The sequence below is a fragment of the Vicugna pacos genome, chromosome 11, assembly GCF_048564905.1.
Source record: "Vicugna pacos chromosome 11, VicPac4, whole genome shotgun sequence".
NCBI classification, from domain to species: Eukaryota; Metazoa; Chordata; class Mammalia; order Artiodactyla; family Camelidae; genus Vicugna; species Vicugna pacos.
In genome coordinates, this window is record NC_132997.1 from 69,287,907 (window position 1) to 69,310,767 (window position 22,861).

At 40.1% G+C, this 22,861-nt stretch overlaps 1 long non-coding RNA gene across 1 annotated transcript in view; it reads right to left on the minus strand.

The window, feature by feature from the left end:
- The window catches only part of LOC140699358 (uncharacterized), a 43,049-nt gene extending 20,316 nt beyond the window's left edge, over positions 1 to 22,733 (minus strand). The window contains exon 1 of the long non-coding RNA XR_012077486.1: positions 22,656 to 22,733. This is a non-coding gene — a long non-coding RNA (uncharacterized lncRNA). The remainder of the gene's footprint in view (positions 1 to 22,655) is intronic.
- Positions 22,734 to 22,861: the final 128 nt, after the last annotated feature.

The following is a 22,861-nucleotide window of genomic DNA, read 5'->3' on the forward strand; positions in this document are numbered from 1 at the left end:
CTAACACCCATGGGTTTTAAACAACCATAGTAAGCTTTCATAGCTCAGGCAGTGTTCATGCCGCTCAGTGAAATTATGAGTTCTAATTAGGGTTTAATTAGAAAGCGAAAGCAGCTTAGTTAGAACAAGGCTTTCTATAGCTAGTTACAGAGCTTCATCTGCATCTTCGTCATAAATTTTTAAAACCCTCTACATGCTGAATTAAGGAAGATGGTCATTTTGAATATATTCTGCAAAACTCGTGGGTTGCATGAATCACCACTAGGAAATATTGGAGAGAAATACCACAGAGGAGCCCCTGCATTTGTATTCATGCTTCCCTTCCTAAGCCCTATGTAAAGCCTGCACCCAGAAGACCAAGGTAATAGATTTTATCTTGATTAAACTTAACACTGATCAAATAATAGGGACTGAAAAGAATGGGATTTTGAGAAGATACGTCTCGGCACAGCAGGGAAGAGTACTGGGAAATGTTTGGTTAGTTGAGTTACAAGAAAGGTGAGTGGTGGCATCACGGGTAGTGACTAAACACCTGGAAGTAGTCTCTCCAGGCAGAAGACACAGCCATCAGAACAGGGGCTACCACACAGCCTCAGAAATGCTTGGTTTATTTATGCTGCCCAATAGACCTTACAATTGTTTTCTATACTTCCTTATATAAGACGACCTCTCTCTCCTAGTTGGCTAGAAGCACTCACATTGCCTCTAGAAGAATTAAATTCCTCACAGCAAGAAAATCAAGAAAAACAGTAAATGTTGAGTTTTTTTTTCACTCCTAAAATAGACTTTAAGCTATTAACAAAAGCAATCATTCTGAAAGTAAAAAACTTCTGAATCATAAGAAAGGGCTTTGCTGAAGGAAAAGGCTCTTGAGAATCAAAGGGAAAGCTCTGAAAGAGACAGGGCATAACCAGAAATTGGAAAGGCAGTGGAAGACAGACTCCCCAGACTAAGTGAGGGGGACATGGTCTGGGAGAGATGGGGTGAGCTTGGAAGAGGCTGCTTGGACCACAAAGACACTGGCCTCATGGAAAGGAGCAGATTTGGCAGCCTGTTGGTCTGGTAAGAGATGTATTAGTTTAAGTAATATATGCATAAAATAAAGTTATTGAGAAGTTTGTGTTAAATTATTTTATGTGCTTGAAAATATGTTGCACGCTTTGTCAGTTGAACTTGAACACACAAAGTGCATGTTTCAGTAGAGCATTTCAGAGTCACAATGATACATATGAAGACACAGGAGAGAGAAGGTGGAAGTGTCTGTTCTGGACTGAGCCATGAGAATCATCAGAGCCACCAAGTCAGGTGGCATTTGGCCATGTGAATGGAGATCTAGCACCCTCTAGTCTGCCCTCCCCAACCCCACTTACATAGCACCTCTTTTCACAGTGATAACATTATAATGAGCTTTGAGGGGAGTGGCATAAGAATAGAGTAAAATCGTAAGAGATTAACTGGCCAAAGGGAAATCCCAAGACTGTCCTGAGATCATCTTGGACACATAGCTAGCTGCCTGTAATCCCTCCGGCATGATGACAACCAGTACCAAAAAAACGCATGAACTTATAAATTCATTGCATTTCCTATCTGTTGGCATTACTGCTGGGAAAGAAATTCTAGAGCTGAGGTCATACATTATAAATTCACCATCTATCATCACCATGTTTTTTATGAATGGGACAAAAAGTATCCTTTACATTGAATAAAATTTAGCTTTATGAAAAACTTACTATTATACTTATTTTCCACCTTGTGCCTCTTAGTAGTGAGAACACTGTCTTACATTTTGTGCAGAGGCATTCTGAAGAATACTGCCAAGAGAGACAGCTGTAATAAAGTGAGGAAGGCAAGACTGGGCTGAAGGTGAAGTTGACCTGCAATGCTGTTGCAACTGAACCTCATTCAGTCCTACAAGGAGCTCTGGACTCAAGTGACCCTTCAGAGTTATCCCAAATTGAACATGGGGGAAGGGTCTTCATGTTCTGCCTCAATAAGTCATAGATTACGGGCCATCTCCTCCAGGAAGTGCAACTTCAGGTGGGGCAGTTCCCAACAGCTGAGGGTAATTTCAGTGGAGGGCATAGCCATGGTCCATTGGAAGCCAGTATCTCCTGGGGGATAAGTGTGTCAGTGCTGATGGGAGGAGCCAGCAAAGAGTCTCAATATACAAGTTCCACATGAAGCACAGTCAGTCCAAGTACTAACATTAGAAACTACTGTCTGGGCAGATCTTCACTTTTCCCTTTTACAAATTCTCAGTGCAGTACAGGCAAGGTCTCCCATTATGGCTCCACCAGCATACCCGCTTTCATATACAAACCTCAGTCCTCGACTGTGAGCTACTGGAGAAATCCGAGTCTGCCTGGAAAGGGATAGATGACCACACTGAGGGAAGGGGAACTTCCATCTGCTTGGCTAGCTAGCAAATCTTGAGACCGTGAAAGAGGATAAAAGGAATGGGAGATTTTTCACTTTTCTTATCCCTAGGATTTCATGTGCAAATAAATATAAGTCACTTCTGCTGTATTGTAAGGTCAGCCCTGACAACTGTGGTAGGAATACTGAGTGGCTGACTGGTGTCCCTGTGAATTGCAGGAGCAGGAATACTGGATTCCAGCAGTGGTGGTGCATGCTGAGGGGCACATCTTCCCTGTCTTGCATCCTTTTAATCGTCAATAGAAATCAATTTGTTGGCTTCCAGAAGTTATTATTGTAATGGCTTCCTTCAGTTCAACTCCAAGCTCTACAACCCAGTGGATACACTACTACATCTTAGTAGATAGACACACTAAGGATAAAAAGTGTGATTTGGGAGAAAAGTTTGAAATGTTTCTGGATATATATACTCATGCATATGACTTTAACCTTGTAAATTCTCTCTCAATCTATTTTTACTTCAGTGTTGTCTCTTAAGACCTATGATTTCTTCTGCTGATGAAATGTTAATTTGCAGTTTAGAAATTATTTGTATTTAATTTTTTTTCTTTTGGTTTAATTTAAGGTAAATTCAGTACATTTTTTAAAAAGTAGTATAGACTGATGCCATTTTTCTTAAATTACTTCCTGCTACTGATCTAGTCATCTTCCCCTTTCTGAATACATCCAGAGTTCTATTTATCATTAAATATTAGCAAAATTCACTCAAGATTCTTCTGTGTTGGAATTTTAAATGATGTTTTACTTCTCCATATTTTTCCATTGCTTGCATTTTAAAAATAAGCTTATATCATTTTTATAAAACAGTAAGATAAATGATAATATTACAATTTAAGAAGAAAATAGAGGAGGAGAAATATTAAAGGATGAGCTCCTTTAAACCTTATTTCAGTGTAAACAAGATTATCTTTTTATTCCCATTTACTTACTTCAACCTCAAGGCTGGTACAATGCAGGACAGTCCTGTGTTTGATCCAAGAGAACATGTGAAAACTGAACTAGTCAGAAACATAGGGCTATGAAGTAGGGCTCTTTTTACTTCCACTTCTTAAATTATTGTCTTAATTTGTATATTTCCTCAAAATAAGCCTCCTGGAGGGAATATAAAATATGGATGCCAAGATGGTGTGATTCAAATGAGCCCCTACTGGGGTCACACTTGAAGCCACAGATTAATGAACTAACTCAAAGGAAGAGCAAATTTTAATTTAACGACTAGGTTAAGGATTACTTTTCTTCATGTTTCTTGCTCTGCTTTTGGCATTCTGCATTTTTTTTTTAAACTACAAAAACCATTTTAGAGATGTAGAGAAAATGCTTATGAGGAATAAAATGATTCAATTTCATTTCCCAGAGGCAACTGACATTAACATTTTAGTTTAATTTCAGGGTTTTTTCCTAAGTATTTTGGTTGGCACGAGATTAAACTGAGTAAGAAATGTTTACATTGTTTTCCCCATATAATGTGATATATTGAAAAGTTCTTATGCACATCAACTCTTTTATTGTACAAATAGATGATCATTGAAGAAATCAGAAACTATAAATTAAAAAATCACCCTCCCACCTACATATACAATTCTGTCATACTTCCAAAAATTTTTAAAAGTGAAATTATATAAAACCTTCTTACCAGTTTCTTATTTAACAATAGATCATAAACATCCTAGGTACCTCTAATTTTTTGTTATTAAAGAACTGAAATTAAATTGTTTTAAGGTATATCCTGGCTTATATTCAACACTTGTTGTCCAATTATTTCCTCAGGGGTATATGTCTGGAGGTGAAATTGCTGAGCCAAACTGTAGAAACATTTAAGAGTTATTTCCAAGACTTCTGAAATGTTACACTAACGTATAGTTGTATTAAAAGTATATGTTATATTGTCTCACACACTCTTAGTAATTTTGAGTATCATTACTAAGTGTAGCTTTCTAATTCAGTAAGAAGTGTTATTTCTCATTGTCCTAATTTTCAAGTCTTTGATTACCATTCTATCAAGGCTAAATAATCTCATGGAATTACTGACTCTATTTTTCTTCTATTTCCAGGATTTACTTATCTTTTTGATATATTTGTTATTAGTTCATATTATTTTAAAATAGTCATAATATTACTACTTTATTTATATTGTAATATATTTATATTTTTAATATATTTATAGGTTTTATTTTTCTTATCTAATTGAATTGGCTAACATTACAAAAGTGAAGATAATAATTGGTAATAACAGAACCTTTGTCCTCCTCCTGGTTTTAAAGAGAATAAATCTAGTCTTCCAACAATTAAAACATATCTGGTCATTGGAGATTATTTTTATTATATCAATTTCATCTAACCCTATTCTAGTAACTTAGTTTTAAATCAGGATGTATTTCAAATTTCAAATACCTTTTAAGCACCTATCAAGATACTATATTTCTTCATTTTTATTGATAATATAAAAAACATCCAGTTACTTTTTCTAATGCTGAATTTCGCTGCCTTCTTGAAACTCACCCTCCTTGGCATTGGATGTTTGAATCTGTGCCATCTGTTCTGTTCTCATTGTTAAAAATACCAGCTGCGCATTTATTAGACCACCCTCATTTAACTTTTATATTATTATAAAAACTTTACTCTTTTCTTCATTTTAGGTGATTTTCTAAGCCATTCACCCTATCTTTGCTAGAGTTTGTTATTTTTCTACTTTTTGTTTTCATTGTGTAATGTCTAAGGTTTCACTTCCATTTATTGTTTGAGCTTTTCCAACTGGCTTTTCAGATTATCCAGTTAACATATAATATTCCTTAGCTTTTCTTATTTTGAGAATAACTTTATCCATCCTATGTTAGGGTAGCAAAGAGTATAGAGCATTACTGAGCTGAACCGTTCCTATGCTTTTTGGGGCAATTCATTTTACAATGGATATTGTTCATTTCCTCTTGTTTAATACTTTTACCCATCTTTGAATAATATATCTGCCAGATTCCAGATGAACATTTTATGGAGGAAGAGGGGTGTGATCTGGCAATCTGCAGCTTCCCCTTTGATCTCTTTTTTACCTTTTCACTGAATCTTTTAGTGTCCTACGGGAAAAGATAGTAGAACTGGTGAGAAGTGGGGATGCGGCACAGAGGAATACCATTAAAAACACAGGTTCTGAAGCCACCCATGGGATTCAGATCTCAATGCTACCACTTACAAGGTCAAAGAACAGTATTTTTAATTATCTGTCTTTGTTTTTTCATCTGTAAAATGGGGTTAGTAGCAACTTTTACATGTTATGAAAATTAAACAAGGTAATTTAATCTAAATCAGCTCCCATCAGATACTAACTGTTGTGTAAAGCTTAACAGGAACTATTATGGCTCTGTGACTTTTCTGTTGCAATCTGCAATTGCTATCTTTTCCTTGGGTCACTCTACCCTATCCCAGGCACCCACCTCAATTAGGAGAGCTGGTTTGAAACAACAGAAATGAGTAAGGTGGATTGTTCAGTTGTACTTCCTTTACTTTTTGTGATTTTTGAACCAAGTCTCTACAGAGACATTCCACATCTACCATGAGTGTTCCATTCCTTATCCTGAAGAAGATTGAGAACACCTCTCAGCACACTCATCTCAGTGATATCACAGATCTCTGACCAATGCTTTATAGTTTGAGTTTGTAGTAGACAGCCTTTCCTTCTATTATTATAAATGATGAGTTATGCTTTTCTTGCTGTTTCCGGCATGTTTTAAGAAAATGAGGGAAATAAGTATGCCTTGTATTGAAGATTTCTACCAGAAATCTGGAATAGTTTTAATAGATTAAGAATAACCTACAAAAACTCACTTGTTGAGGTGCTCCAGGCTAAAGCCTAATCAATATAGTAAATCTGTAATAAATTAAAAAACCTCGCATGGTCATTACTTATATTTTCTACTTCTTAAGATTTTTTATTAGTTAATATTTTAAGTTTCACTGAGGTTTTGTTTTATCACTTCTACTTTTAATTACTTAAATGTTTCTGGTTATATCCTCTCATTTCAAATACTATGTATATGTGGTCTCCATTATTTGCACTGCCAAGATTTAAACTATTTACTATCTTTCCAAAAACCTATTAATGGCTTCATTTTTCTGCTTTTATCCTTATTGATTCCATCTCCCTATTTTCATTAGCTTATTTTTTCATTTTTCTAGACTCATGAACAGGATACCTGGATTGTTTTTTTATTCTTTGTTGTTAATAAACTGTTTGCAGTGAATCATTCTGCTCTGAATACAGCTTGGTAATACTACATCATTTTTGTTTGCATAATTATTGAATAATAATGAAATAGTCCATGGTTTGAAAAGACTAAACATATTAACTATTCTCATTTTTTGCTTGCAAGTTAGTTCAATTTTCTGGTTAATTATAAGTAACTTATTAAAAATGCTACTGTTGTGGATATGGTAATATATATTTATTACAAAAGCTGAAAAATTGGTAAAAGCTAAAATGACACTTTGTACTAAAGAATCTAGAATACATTTCTTACTGTCCCCTGACTTTACAGAGTTAATTATTCATTTTCAGAACAATGTAATATGTTTTATTAATTGCCAAAGAAAAACATCACCATCTGCTTAGCATCAATGACCTGTGACACTAATTGTGGTAAATGACAGACATGATCAAGAGGGGCTAATGTTAAGCCTTTTCTTTGTTCATGGCCATGAAATGGCCTTGGATTTTGTTTTATTGGGGAAAAAAAACATGTCATCTTTGCAAATCATGTTAATTTTACTGGTAGGTTAGTGAAAAGTATACTTGACAGCATATTATCACTATAGGCAAAGAATCACACCATGTTCTCCATAAAACTCTCGTGAAAAAGATGGCAAAATGATAAAGAGAAGCCTCTGACAAAAACCTCAAGCCACTGGAGATATCCACTGTCTATTGGGAGGCTGTGATGAGGAAACGGAGATCTTCCAGGAACAGAGCTAGAAACTTGGCATATGCTTATCAATACCCAATCCTATGAATTATCAAAAGATTGTGTGGAAATAACCAAACGTGTATGCTCAAGTTGCTTCTTCCTCCTCTCAGCAGTAACCTGAGGTTCACTGTGATCTTATGCAAATTGTCCTGTAAAAATGGCTAATACTGAAAGGATCAAGCTTAGCGTCAGGTACTGTACTAAATTCCATATATGCAAACTTTCATTTAATCTTCAAAATAACACTACATGCTTTTATTAACATGATAGGCTGAACTAATAAATACTTCTACTGCAAATGCTTAGAAATTCTGGTTAAAATAAAAGCATTTTTAAATGTATTAAGGAAGTTGGGAAAAAAAGCAAAAGCCCTGGGCATCAGGAACTAAAATGGTGGAAAATACACAAGTTGACATTGCAATAGCTAGGGGTCCATGTGAATGGTATGCAGGACAATACAGAACCAGGAGGTCTCCTCTAATTGCTAGAGGTTCAGGTCCTAATGTCCATACAGGGTGATCAGGAATTGAAATATAAATCCCACAATAAAGCCAGGACCCTCAATTGCCACACCCTCAGAAAAGGGGGAACAGATAAAACCTGCCTACTATCTCGGGGAGACAGCAATAGTCTTTTCACTATCGTACATTCTGGGTGAGTAAAAAAATTTTCTTCAGTCAAAAGCCTACATGATCTGGGGTCTAGAGTCCAACTTATAGTTCCCTTGAGTGATGAAAATCCAAGCTGATACTACTGAGACACACAGCAGAAGAAAATGAAACACTGCTCTGAACCAGAGCCATGCGAAAGGCCTACAGAGGGAAAGGTGACATACTAGAGGTTCCCAGTCATAAACTATAAAACATGCTGGAAAATAAGCAGCAGACAGTAAGATTAATAGCCCTTAAGACTGACAAATGATCATCTGAACAAGTTTAGAATATTTTAAATGCCTAAAGAGATACAAGAAAAGAAACTATGAGAAACCATAAAAAAATACAAGAAATCTAGGGGAAAAAAAGGACTTCTAGAAATGAAAAATATATATTAATTTTTAAAACCTAATTGACTAAGAAAAAACTAACTTAATATAGTCAATGGAAGAATCAATAAGAGCTGAGGAAATAGCCTAAGACATATCACCAAGTGATAAAGTGATGGAGTTGTAAGGAATGTTGAAAGATATGGCAAACCAGAAGGAAACTATCCAACATATGTCTATTAGGAATATTAGAAAATGGGCATGAAGGAGAGCAATATTCAAAGAGGTAACAGCTATGAAACTTCCTGAATTAATAAAATACATCAAATCTCAGATTGAGTAAGTACCACAAATCCTAAAAAATTAAACAAAATATCTATGTCTACACTCATCATAAAGAAACAGCAGAATATCAAAGATACTGAAAATTTTACAAGGCACCAGAAGAGAAAAAGATTTCCCAGCAAAGGAAGAAACTGATAGAGTTCTCAACAGCAAAACAGAAGTAAGAAAAGTGATGAGAAAACTGAGTAAGCAAGATCAGGTCTGCTCCATAAAGACTAGTAACCTATAGTGGCAGAGTCAGAACCGAAAGTAATCTTGTAATAGGAAAGAACAAGTCTGACTCCATAGCAGAGCTGTTCCTTTAGCTCTACCCTGCACTGTTTCCTGTGCTTAGTCATGCTGGCTCTGCACTTTTCATGAAGAAAAAAAAAAAGTGTTGCCTATAGCCTGAAATATACAGGATAACTCATTCTCAAGTCTCTGACCTTTAAAGGTATAATACTTTTCCATTCATATAGAGATAAAAAGTTGCAGAACAGAGAATAACATTTGTTTTGTTGGAGGTGTACAGGGACATCATGACCTGACCTCTGAGGACAGCCATAAGAACAAAGGATTCCAACACCAAGAAGTTTGCAACAATCAACCACACCCTTTCCCCTTTTTTCAGTATAAAAGGAACCTGAATTCTGACTTGGGGAAGATGGTTCTCCAGGACATTAGCCTGCCATCTTCTCAGTCTGCTGGCTTTGTGAATTAATTTGCCCTTGTCTCAGTTTATTTGCCTGTCGTGCAGCAAGCTGAACAAGTTTGGACTCAGTGACAACCTGACTCTAAAGCCCACATTTTTCAACACTATAGTGTTCCTTTCTGGAAAATATTCTAGATAGTTTTCTTTTTTATAAAGATGAGATAAAGACAAGTCTTCTTTCTCTCAATAATTCAAGAAATGAAATTGTGAGAAAAGCCATATGTGTGACTTTTAGCAAATGTGAAATTGACCTATTATTAATGATGTTTATAAAAATGCAAAAGGATTTGGAGCACTGCTCATAAGCCATAGTGCAGATTGTAGATTTCCACATTGGGTCTAATTAAACTATATTTAGACATGTCTGAAGGTGAAACCCTCTTGACAATGTCATGCAAAATGGAAGGTGGGTAGGTTTTAATGGATAGAACTATTTCTAATTTTTAATTAGGCATGCCATATGTAGGAAATGGAGAAATCTTCATCAGCAGATCTCAGTTTCCCACATCATCTCCAAAGCATATGATCTTGGATATAAATGAGCTGGGCAACAGATCTTTAATTTAGCTAATTTTACATATGTATTTGAAATCTCAATAGAAGAAATTAATTTTTTAAATGGGACAGATTTTCTTTCATAGCTTGTTATCTAGGTCTAAAAATAATACCCAAAGTGAGGGACCAATGAGGACCTAAGCTGAAATAAATATGACCTCCCACAGTGTGAACTTTGAAGGAGAATGTATGTTCACATATATGAAGATTTTTATCACAGCTCAGAAAGGATGAATGGCATGGAATTTTTTTTTAAGTATTTCTATACATACCTATGCCACTAAAGAACTTCAGCATTGCATCGTACCAAAGAAAAAAATCCTCAGTTAACCAGAAGGGTGTCAGAAAATTGCTATTCTGGAGTTAACACTTCTTTTTCTTTTTTAACAAAATGATTAAATTAGTGGCCAGAGGATAATCACAGAACTGGAATAGACTCAACAGTCTAAAGAAACCAAGATTATTTGCATGAAACATTGCAAGCTCACTTTTTAATAAATCAGAGGCCTACTGGGAGGTGAGCAGTATAGCTGAAGCTTAAAAGATTAAGTTTAAATCCTTCCTATCCCATGACCTTGAGAAAGTTACTGTAATCTCTATACTTTCATGTGGATAAAGGAGATAACAATACTTACTTTTAGGCTTCTGGTAAGGATTAGACAAGATAAGGTGTCAAGAAGGAACTCTACAACTGGGAGTCATCTTTTTCTCCAATTAAATTGTGCCGAGAGTAAAGCTGATGTGAGAAGCTGTCTGGGAACTCTAGGGTTTTGGTCCTGTCATGAAAGGCAGATGCTCACACATACTTGAAATATGTGTGGTACCTGGGTACCCTCAAGAGGCAACCCCAGTAGTTGGTTTATTTTGATCCAGAATCCCCCAATCCCACCTTCTGGTCCCTAGAGATCTACCCTAAAGAAGGCCCAATCTTCACAGCAGAGGACATGTGTTCTGCCCATTATGGTTGCTCTTGACACTTCATACAATGTCATTAGATAAGACATTACTCAGCAACCAAAAGTCACGTTAAAAATAGGTAGAAGTCAGTGAGCTAGAGATGCATTAGAATGAGGTATCAATCTATTCTACTCCATTCCATGGCTGGAGCTGATGGCACAGAGCCTCTCAGACAAGGAGCCCAAATGTCAGTCCAGTTCCAGCCTTTGATGTTTCTCATGCTACTAGGAGGAGTTCCTCAACCTTTGGCAAATGCCTTTCAGAGGCTAGTGACCTGGTTTACAGCACACCCAAAACAAATCCTGACATCTTTCACCAAGCACAGCCCCAGCCCTTACCTGTTAGGAAAGGAATGGTCCTGGGATGGGGTCACTAGCTCTTGCCTGTTCCCCTGTGCCAGCCATAGAACTTCACTTCCTCCAACAGACCTCTCGTCTCCAACAGCCTCCCTTCTCTCAAGACAAGGTTACTGAGCACTTACTGCACTATAATAATAGTCCTGTGTATTAAGTGTTCACTGTGAATTCAGACACAGTACTAAGTGCTTTAGCAGTTTTATCATTTTGTTTACTATTTCACTAATGTTGTAACCATGTAGGTTTTCCATTTCCTATCTGAAGGAACTGAGGTACAGAAGAGTCAAGCAACTTGACTAACACTCTATTGGAAGCATGATCTGCTCATGACTATTCTAAACCTGGAAGAAGAAAGTAAGACATGCTCTTCTCCAGGAGCTTAGAATCAAATATGGTAGACAAACACAATTTGTTGTATACAAAACTCACAACAAAATTAGTTGGCAAGTACTCCAAGTCCATACACACTGCTTTTTTCTAAAAATATATCTCTCATACCAATGTCAGCTAATGACACTTGTCAATATAGCAACAGATTCATACTCTGCAAGAGGTATGGATGTTGTCAACAGATCTACAATAATCTACATGAGACTCTACCAGGGCCTTGACAGCATCTGGAACCTTAGGCCTTATGTTGCGACAATGATTCTGTCTCTATTACCAAGGAATACTTCCTCAAGACTGAGAAACCAATAAACCAGGTAAAGAGCCCTGCAGGACAGAAGCTAACACTCACAGAGCTTACCTCAGTCTAAGATGAATAATGACTGGAGATGCTCTTCCCTAGCAGGTCAGAAAGCTCTAGAGGGGGAGGGTATAGTGGTAGAGTGCATGCCTAGTGTGTACAAGGTCCTGGGTTCAATCCCCAGTATCTCCATTTAAAATAAATAAACCTACTTACCTCCCCACCCCCCCAAAAAATTTTAAAACAAAAAGGAAAGAAAGCTCTAAGGAAACCAACAGAGCAAGGTTAATAGAACTTCTCTAGGCCCCAAGGCCCAGGCTCCCTGGGTTAGGGGATTTCATAAGTTTCATGTTATTAAGTCCTAACAAGCTCACTCCCTACCCTGGCTTTGATGGGTCACTGGTCAAGGCAGGCTCACTGAGACCTGATGACTATGGTCACTGGACAAAAAAGCCTTGGGTCTCCCTTCTAACTGGGCATGCAGCCTTAGTCACCAAGATAAATGCACACTGCTTCTACCCCCCGCCTCCAGAATGAAGGAAGATTACTCATCCACGGAACAATAAGTAAAAAGCCAGCAGTCACAGAAGGAGAAAGGACAAGGGCAAGAAATTAGGCAACTGACCATGAACAGACCCCATGCACATAAAGTTGGAGGATCTCCTTTTAAAGCTCAGATCTTGCCACTTCCCCTACCAAACCTTTTTAGTCTTCTGACCAAAGTTAGAATAATCAATTACTCACATCCCAGTTCCCTCAGAGCTCTGTTTACCTCCGTTACAGCATTTCTTTCGCTCTGTCTTGTAATACAGCATCTCTCGTCAGATTAAGAGCTCCATGAGGGCAGTAGACGGCGGCGGGGGGCGGGGGTTACTTTAATAATATCAGCTTCCCACATGCAGGAGACAGCAATGCCTAACAGAAGACCCAGTGTCAAAGCGGCACCTAACTGGAGAGGACGCCCTTCCACAATGGAAGGATCGAACAGCCCAGGAGGAAGAAGGTATGAGGCTGAGAATAAGTGCACACCATTCTGTTTGCCCCTTGACTGTTCCCGGGGTGAGAGCCACCCATTCCAAATATGCAATTGAGTGTCGGCCTTGGATCAAAGTGAGTGATAACCTTGATAACCCCCAACATCTAATTCACATGAAAATCCTATCTGATCTACCTTCAAAATACATTTTTAAGTTCAGCCACTTCTGACCACCCCAGTCCGCCAACATGCCTAATCCAGTCTTCGGTGGCAGCCCCCTAATCGCTTTGTTGGCTCTGTGGCTCCCCCACCCTGCAGTCTGTTATCTATACAACTGACTGGGCCTTTTAAAAACAGTGTATCCCATCCCAGCTCAAAACACTCCAGTGAATTCCCATCATGCTTAAAATCCAAAGCCCCTAACATAGTCTAAGTTGTGCCCACTTCTCCCAATACCAATCCTATCTGTTTTCCTTTCACTCTTCCCTCACCCACCCTAGTCAGTCAGCCTTCTTGCTATTTCGTGAGCCCATCTACCTATGTTTCTACCTCAGGGCCTTTGCTCTGCCTATTTCTGACACTTTCCTTCCAGATTTCCCTAAGACTCACTGCTCATGTAATTCAAGTTTAATCTGAAATGCCATCTCTTTTGAGAGGTCTCCTCTGTTCTCTCCATCAAAAATAGTATCTCCATCATTCATAATCCTCCTATCTTGCTTTGCTTATCCTAGAGGATTTACCACTATCTGACATGTTATTTCTTTTCTGTCTCCTATCCTAGAAAGTTTCCCAAGAGCATGGGGCTTTGCCTTTGGTCACTGTTCAATCTCCAGTACAGTGCTGAAGTAGGAATGCAACAGATGCACAGAAAGTGATTTCTCTCAAGAATGGCATGTTCAGCGGCCGGGAAATTGCAGGCTCTGGGAGATAACCTCAAGGGCACCTCATAGTCAGGTCAGTGAATGAGCCCTGAGAAAGGAACTCAGGTCAAAGTGGAGAGACCTCCATCTCCTGCTCCACAAAGTGAAGTCGCACAGGACATCCTGACCACAAGGTCGACATTGTCATCCACTGGGCAGTGGTGGCTTAAGGAAAGAGCACGGGAATTAAACCCGAAAACACTTGGGCGCGAGCCCCAATCAGCCAGTCACTAGCTGTATGACTTAGGCATCTGGCTAACCCTCTAAGCCTCAGTTTTCTCAGCGGAAAGAGGAAAATGGTAATAGGCACCTTGCAGGAGTGCATGAAACAATTCTGATGAGCTGATGTTAATGCAAGGGCCCAGGGCACTGGTAAAGGCTAAGCAATTGTTAAATTAACATCCATCTGGTCTCAGAGGCAACAAGGTCCAAACTACCAAACCTTCATCTTAGATCCAGAGCGAGTGAGGGTCACAGTACTAGAGTATGAATGGAAAGGTCCAGAAAAATGGCAGCTACCAGTGAAACTGTCCCACTGACCTGTGTACTAGTATAAGTTGAAAATAAGCCTGTGCTGATGCACAGGAGAATTTACTAGCAGGTATATTTGTCCTCAAGACCTTCACCTGGCCCAGCCTGTTCTCAGACAGGAATGTCACCAAGGTGACCAAGGAGCCAAAAGTCATTCAACATCTGACAGTTCAGAAGGTATCTCCAAAGGTCCTTGGTAATTCTGAGTTCCAAAGTCAGTAAGTCCCTGCAAGGCAGGTGTAGAAACAGTCATGAAGATTAGGGCCTGTTTTACAAATGGCTACACCTAAGATAAGTTGGTGTGTTTTGTGAATTAACTGATAACTGATAACTTTTGCCTCTAACCATTAAAGAGTCATCTGTCAAGCCCTGGTGCCTTGTACTGAGAAAACACAGGAGGGCAGTCACAGTCCCCAAGCTGAGATTTCTAACCACCCCCCTTACTCTGGGTATCCTTCCCATCGTAACTTAGATGTAGGCAAGAGACGGCAGATGCGTGTGCAGTGAGGCCACCTCGCCTTCCTAAGCCTGCGGGTTCATCGTGGCCTGCTTCCCAGGGAGCCCTGACATGGCCGCACAGTGTTCCTGGCAGGCACCATCAACACATGGAAACTGAAACTTAAGGGGGGAAAACTTCCTAGCCCTAAAGATTGTTGAGAAGGGAGGAAGAATAATAATCCTTTAAAAAAAAAAAAAGTAACAAATTATAACTTATTGTTCCAGCACTGAAATATGGCCATTTTATTATTTCTGCATTGTCTTTGTTATGCATAGGTCTAGTCCTTTTTTAAAATAAAATTTTATTCAAGTGTAGTTGATTAGAATAGCCATCTTTACGTGAGTCCCTCACTCTTCCCAGGGCAGTGTGCTCATCTCAAAGCCTAGAGAAAAGCAATTATTCATTTTTTTCCCTCCCTCCTTTCCCCATTCCCCAACCCCTCCCTACCCTGAACCCTATTACACATTGGCCGTTTGGAAACTTACTCAAGGTATTCAGTGGTACCACCTGGCTAATGAAAGACTGTTTCTTTAGCATTCTCCTTGAAATTATTCATGAAAATGTTCTATTTCATGTTCTTCCCTTTTCCTAAAAGAAGTACCACACAGTAATTCCTTTATGATAGAAAGATGCACTGCAAACCAAGATAACTATTCACAAGGCAAAGCTATTATCTCACTTTGTAGATGAAGAGACTTGGGTTCAGAGAGGGTAAGTGACTTGCAATAGGTCACATAGCTCAATGACACAGCAGGACCTAAAAGCAAAGTCTTTGGAACTGAAATTCAGAACATTTTCCACTCCACCAATCAGCTTACCTGCACAACTAAGACGGCTTCAACCCAGAACATATAGTATCATTCAAGATTGGAAAGGAGACAAACTGAGCAAATTTTGTGTGTGTGTGGGGGGGGGGGGTGCGTGCGCACAAAAGACCATCACATTCTTAACAAGAAAAAGATGTGGGCGTAGACTTCAGAGGTGCTCTTCAGCAAAGTCTGAGTCTGCTTTTTGTTGCTGCTGCTACTTCAGCAATAGCCAAATTTCCTGCCTTCCACGAAGAATGGAGGGTCCCAGGAAAACGGGATGTGGTACAAAGGAAAACAGGGAACCACAAAAGGAAGACAGATCAATAGCAAAACAACATAATTTTGTATTAATTTCTTTTCACATGATAAAGATGGTTATCTAGGAAGCCAGGAGATCCTATGAACGTAGTTAAGGCAGCAGAGTACATTGTCAGGAGCAGAGAGCTGGCACCAGGTGCCTACTTCTCTCCGTGCCTCATTTACAGTGGGTCATTTACCTTTTCTTTGGGTCAGCTTCCCCAGCTGTAAAGAAAAGACAGTCACTGTACTACCTCTTCAGGTTTTAGTGTACCTCTAAGACAGTTTAGAAAGCCCTGAGCAAAGCATCTAAAATATTTCCAATACTCAGTAGGTTAGCTACTACTATTATTAACATGATCATCATTTGTGTTCAAAAGAAATCCTAACAAGGGCTCTTTTCCTTTTCATGCCTCACCTCAGTCCGACCTTGTACCAATCAGCCCACCGCACTGGGCCCCCCATCCCTCTTCTGTAGACAAAGACAATAATAGCAGCCCTCCCCACTTTACAAAGTCCTTAACGGGCTCAAGGGGGATCAAATAGTAGAGGGTTTTTAGTAAAAAGCCTTTAATCATATACTTTCTTTTTGATTCTAGCCAGGTTCTTACATTAAAACGTGAGTTGAGCAACTGCAGTTTTTAAGGAGTGAAATGCTGGAGTCATCTGTAGCCCGGACAATGAAATGGAGAAATGTCCATGTAAGAATGGGGGTGGGTGTTGTCATGCCCATCATTTATTATCCCTTTATTTCTTCACTTACAAATAAAGTACCTGCTGTGTGCTCGTCACGCGGGTGAGGATGAGATCCGGCGACGGCAGAACAGGCTGAGCCCTGCCCTGGGACTGCGTGCTTGTATAAGCAGCTGGAAGGTGTATGTGGCACACCAGCTCTGGTGCGCTGCTGGAGGATTCAAATTCATTTTGGAGGGGCAGGAAAGGACACCCTGGAAATAATATTTGAGTAGAAATCTGAAGGATGAGGAAGCATGAACGTGGTAAAGGGGAGGAAGTCCCCAAAGTCCGCAAAAGAGTAACAAATAGGAGCCACTCAAGAGACCAAAGGAGATCAGTGGGAATGGAATTGAAAAAGTAAGGTGGGGTGGGGAGCGGGCAGGTGGGGAAGTGGGCAGGGGTCAAGCCTGACCTGCCAAGCCAGAGGTTTCGATCCTTATTCTAAAACACAACTTTTTTTTTTAATCTACAGGTTTAAAATAAAACTTAACATTTTGAAAAGATCACTCATCTGACACAATGGAAGACTGACGAGAGGGGCAGGCATGGATGCAGGAAAAGCAGTGAAAGGGAGGGCCCCTGTTGTGGTCCAGGAGGAGAAGAATGACATTTTTAACGAGCAGGTGACAATGATGAGAGAGAGAAGTAGACAAATCCAAGAAGTTCTTATGAGGAAACAGCCCCAGACTCGGTGCTAGATTAGCTCTGGGGTGAGAGGGGAGATGCTGTGTTTCTGCTTGGAGCAAACTGGGGGACAGAGGAGTGAGTCTCTGACATCAAGAATGTGCCAGAAGGTGAACACATTGAACTGACCGAGGCAACCACATGGAAGTATCAAGCAGGCAGTGGAATACAGAGAACCTCTGAGCTGTACTTGTTTTAGGCTAAAATGTGTAGAACTCAGGAGAGATGGTCCTTTCTGATGGAGAAGAAATGACTCAAAGGAAATGGGCTTCTCTCCCCCTCAGAAACCAGTTGCAGCCAAGATCACTACCAGGAGTTCACTCCCTGCTCTGTTCACTACCCTGACAATGTCGCCCTTCTGCCCGTCACATTTGTAGTTACAAATGGGTGTCCCTGGAGCTTTCAAATCCTCTTTACTGGAAGAGAGTGTATTTCCCTATAGGGACAACAAGGATTGGCATCTGACAGACAGGAGTTCAAAAAAAAAAAAAAACAGTAAGAATTAAAGCAGTGAGGCTTTCTAATTTTCTCTAAAACTATTGGCTTTTTCTTATAAGCAAGGCTGGCTGAGAGCTCACAGCTCCTGAGAATCTGCAGCACTGGGACAGCTCTCTGACACAGCACCTCCCCATAACCTCTCCCTGTCTGGGTCAGGCTGCACCAGCAGCTATGATTCTCTCTGCTTCTCAGCCAGGTCCTCGTATCCATCCTCTTTGAGCCAAGAGCTAATGACCTATTGGGCCCCAACAGTGTGCCAACAGGAAGCACGGAAAAGCATAGGAAGAGGAATTCGTGGTTAGAGCTCTCCTTGTCCTTAACACTTCGGCTACTTGTGCGGGATGTCAGACTTTGCTGTTTACTAGCTCTGTGTTCTTGGACAAGTTACTTCATCTCCTTTACCGGAGACTCCTTAACTGTAAAATGGGATAATACTGCTTTCCTCATAGGATCCCTGTGTTTGTTCATCATAAACAGTGGGTGCATAGAAAGGAGACACTCTTCTCTTTGCATTATGGACTATTTCTCCACGGATGGTCCATGAACCACCTGAATCAGTACCAGAGAGGCTTACACAAAATCAGATTCCAGGACTCCCTCCATTTAGATAGAGTCCACATTTGTGTTGCACCAAGACAGAGTCTTATTATTTCCCTCAGTTTGAGGAGCCATTTCTGCCCGTGTCCTGAAAACACTGAAGACTTTTTTTTTTGGTCCTAGATCAATGTTTCTCAACTCTGGTGGTACATTTCATAACACTGATGCTCAGGCCTCTACCCGGACTACTTAAACCAGAACTCCTGAGCATGCGGTCCAGGCGTAAGTATTTCAGGAAGTACCAGATGAGTCAGTGGTACAGCAAGACATGAGAACTACTGGTTTCTATTTTACTTACTAAACTACCAGGGAATTCCATCATTCCTTTACATTCCCACTAGTGTCTTGCCACTTCTCTTCTCTTTCCCTAGCAGGTCAGTCAGCCTCCTTCCATCATGGATGCCTGTCCCCTCTTTGGTATTGCCTTTATAACATAGAACCATCTAATTGCTTTTCAAAGAGAGAACTATCCAATATTTATCTATAAACAGCCCTGCCTTGTTGACATTTTCCTACTCAGAATGCAGAGTGCACCAGGCCACTGGGAGCCGGGTTTGGAGCTGGAAGATGGCATTGACCACACAACCCAAAGGGGATGCTGAGTTTCTCCCCCAAGACAAAGCAGGTGGCTATGGTACTGAGAGGGGGTTAGGCATGTAAAGAGGAGGTCATTACCTTTAGGGGGGGCAGCTGTGTAGAAGAATTGCTTCTATATAAAAGCAGACTTTTTGACCCATCAAACTCTAACATTGTAGTCAGTTTTAATTAAACTATTCAGTTGTAATCTAATGGGATTAAAAAGGTGGGGCCAAAGAAGTAGGTTAATAGCTAAGAAAAAGAGCTAAAACTTTAGACAGCAGATGTTTCCATATTGGCAAGTAGAAGACAGAAAAAGGCAGCCAAAGAAAACTTGAAAATTGGGACTCTAATGTTCTATGGATTTCTGGCTTAAAATTTTCTATTAAGTGACAAACGCCCTGGGGTCGGGGTCAGGGTATGGAAAGGCAGGACTTTCGTCTTCAGTATAAGCAAGTTTACAAGCTCCTTCCTTGGGAGCAGCATTTGATAGGGATGGGTGAAAGCACAGGCCTTAACTTCGGAGGTGTAAAAAGAGGAATATGGAAGGTGTCTAAGGAAGCATGAAGTGATATTTTTGGAAGGAGACATTCTGCATTTTGTATGCTCATCTTAGCATGACCATGTTATAGCTTCCTTGGTCCTAGATCAAACCAGAAAAACTAGCACAATGTCAACGACAGAAAGCAATCTGAAAAGAGGGATGTTCCATGCATCTTGAGACCCTTCCTTAGGCCTACCTGATCTCTCATCTTGCCTCCTGGTGCTTCCCATAAGGTTTCCTCCCTTGCAGAAATGTTCTGGCCAATTAAAGAGGTTTGCTCTTGACACCCACATGCGTCTGTTACATTGTCCCTGATTGTGATACCAAGATATGCTGTAACTGCCATTTGCTTTCCGGTTATAACAAACATGGTCTGAGCTTTGTGGCCAATAATGGGCTTCAAAGCTTTGAACTTCAAAGAAACTGTGAAGCAGTGCTGCACGCATTCCTCAGTTAAGAACCATGGTTGGGGAACAGGTATCTTCACTTGGCCCAGTAAGGACTACTTCTGATCCTACTCTGATGGCATCCCAAGAACAAGTGCCAAACCACAAGGGCTGGAAAGAGCCTTCAAGGAAGGCCAGGACGAGCACCAGATAAGTTAAAGTATTACTGTAGTCACAGTTTACATACGTCCTATATCTTTATCTTTTTCTGTTCTAATAATAAATCCCTTTTTACTCATAAAACAAAGTATGAGAGCCTACTCCAGATGGTTTGAGGGGAAGAAATTAAATGGACATCACACCTAGGTCTTCATTCCTAGGGAACCTCTGCCCACTGAAATAGCCAACAGGTCAGAACATCCGCTTACTTCCACGTTTTCCTTAGGTCTTGTGGAAAACCCCAGTGAAAAGCAGCACTGAACAAGGGAGTGGAGAAAACTGTGTTGGGGAAATTTGTCTTATGAGGAGAGGAATTGAAACTGTCCTGGGGAGGGTATGAAGAGTGCTTCTCTAAATTTAACATGTGATGTCCAGAGGGACCTAGATAAAACACAAAGATTCTAAAATAAATTGTTTGAAAGGCACTTCAGAAACATGGGTGGAGGTTATGAAAAAGAAGAACATTTTGATTAAGATTCAGCCTAGATTCAGGAAAAAAAGAAGGCGATGTCTTAATACCGGCTGTAGTCTTTGAAACTCTCTCTTTATTCCATGACAATGCTTCAGTGAGGACAATACACTCATTTTTCAAAAAAATTTGACATAGTTTAACTTCTGGAGATAATACTCAAAGCAAATGTCATAGAATAAAGGATAAAATAAAGTTTCCTGTATAGAAGACCTAGGACCACAAGATTAAAGAAAGTCCCAGGAAACGCCAGGATTTGCCTAACACAGTTGGCTGAGCCTGTCATTTATGAGGTCAGGAGAAAGATCACATTTAAGCGCCTTAAGGAACAGTTACTGTCTCCGGGAAGACCCTTCTAACCCACCCAAACCGCCTTTAAATGTGTTTCTTCGGTCATAAAAGATGGAAAATGATGAGAAAGGGTACACAGGGAAGTCTAAAACCAAGTCCTTGTCCAAACCAGTGAATGAATTGGTTGGAAAACGCTATCAGATAGTTAAGAATACTGTATTGTATTCCAAAAAGTTGCTACGAGGGTTGGTCTCCTAATCACAAAATAACCAGGTGGGAGGAAACTTTCGGAGGTGATGGATAGGTTTACAGCGCAGGCGGCGGGGATGGCTTCGTGGGCGTAGACTTCCCTCTAAACTCACCAAGTTGTATAAATTAAGCCTGTACAGCTTTTTGTATGTCAATCATAATTCAATTAAGTGGTTTAAAAAAAAAGATTAAAAGAAACTTCTGTCTGGTCTCTAATCCAGATTTTTTCACACTTGTTGGCCATTTCCAGTTGTTTCCTCCTACAAGTCTTTAGGAAAGTCTCAAAGACAAAAACACAGATAAAGACAGCTAGAGCATTGGGGAGCATACCAGTTCATCTACCAAGTTCTCTCTAGTTCCCCTTCTTTCTTACTCCCTCCCTTGCAGGAGTCTATCTACTACTTAAAATGACCCCTCTAGAGGTAGATACCCAGGACTTAATGAGACCCAATCTTCTCCCCTACCCACAACTGCCCAACCCACCGAGATGGACTTCTAGGGGCCCGATCTCCAATCCTTTGAAACTGGACTGGTTTTGGACCTCTGGCCTCAGCTGGACCAGTCACACATCCTCCTAAAGGAATCTGGAAGAGCAAGCCAAAGAGAGCCAGGCAGTCTCAGCCGTGGCTTGAAGTGTTAAGAACTAAAAACGAAGTCACCACAGGATAGCCCTACTCCTCCGTGCAGACTAGGAAGTAGAGAAAGCTGGTGAACAGAGAGAAGAGTGAGAAAAGAATGTGCAGAAGAGACAGAGTCCCGACTGAATTACTAATTTCCATTTTCAGCCATTGCTGTCCATGAAACACCTGTCTTTCTCTCTCCTTTTTGTTCATGTTGGCTCAAATTGTGGTCTCCTCCTTGTAACTCACTCCCCTTGACTAAACACACTCCCCTGGTCCCTCCTCTCTACTCCCCTCCTTCACCATGGACACTTATCTCCCATGTCTTTTGAGTTCTCTGGCTCCTCATCTCCTATTCCCCCAAAGTGCTAACTTGGCAGTATCCTATCATTGCCTCTGAAAAGCTCTGGTATTTTGTCATTAAGAGTCTGAGCCAAAGGTGAAAAGGATTCTATTCATCTCCAAGTTACAGTGAGCCTGGAGGTATCTTAGTTATTGGTGAGAGAAGCTATAATGTAAAAACAATTTCTGAGGTGCCCTTAGGCAAAGCATGCCTTATCTACCAATCCTGCCAGCCCGGAACGGATCTGGAAGCCATGTGAATTCTAAGGACCACACAGGCAACATTCAGAAACTAAATGAGGTCTTCCACACATCCTTTTCATTGTTATGTGTTCTTGGAAGTGTGGATACTTTTTGGCCAAATATTTCAAGGTCCTACTTCTCTGGATTCTGCTATACCATGATGTGGCTTCCAGGATGCCTCCTGATACCTGGGGGAAAAGAGACTCACCAGGAGTTCCCCCAGAAACCATGAAATTTCATAAGGTTCAGGCCATGTACCACAAACAGCTCTTCCTGAAGAGATACATTAGAACCTTTACTTACTAGTGGGTATTCCAGAATACAATGCTGTTGGAATCTGAGTAATCTAAAACTCTAATTTCCACGCAGTCTCCAGGCTCCCTCAGTAATTGTTTCATGTATCAGAAAAACATT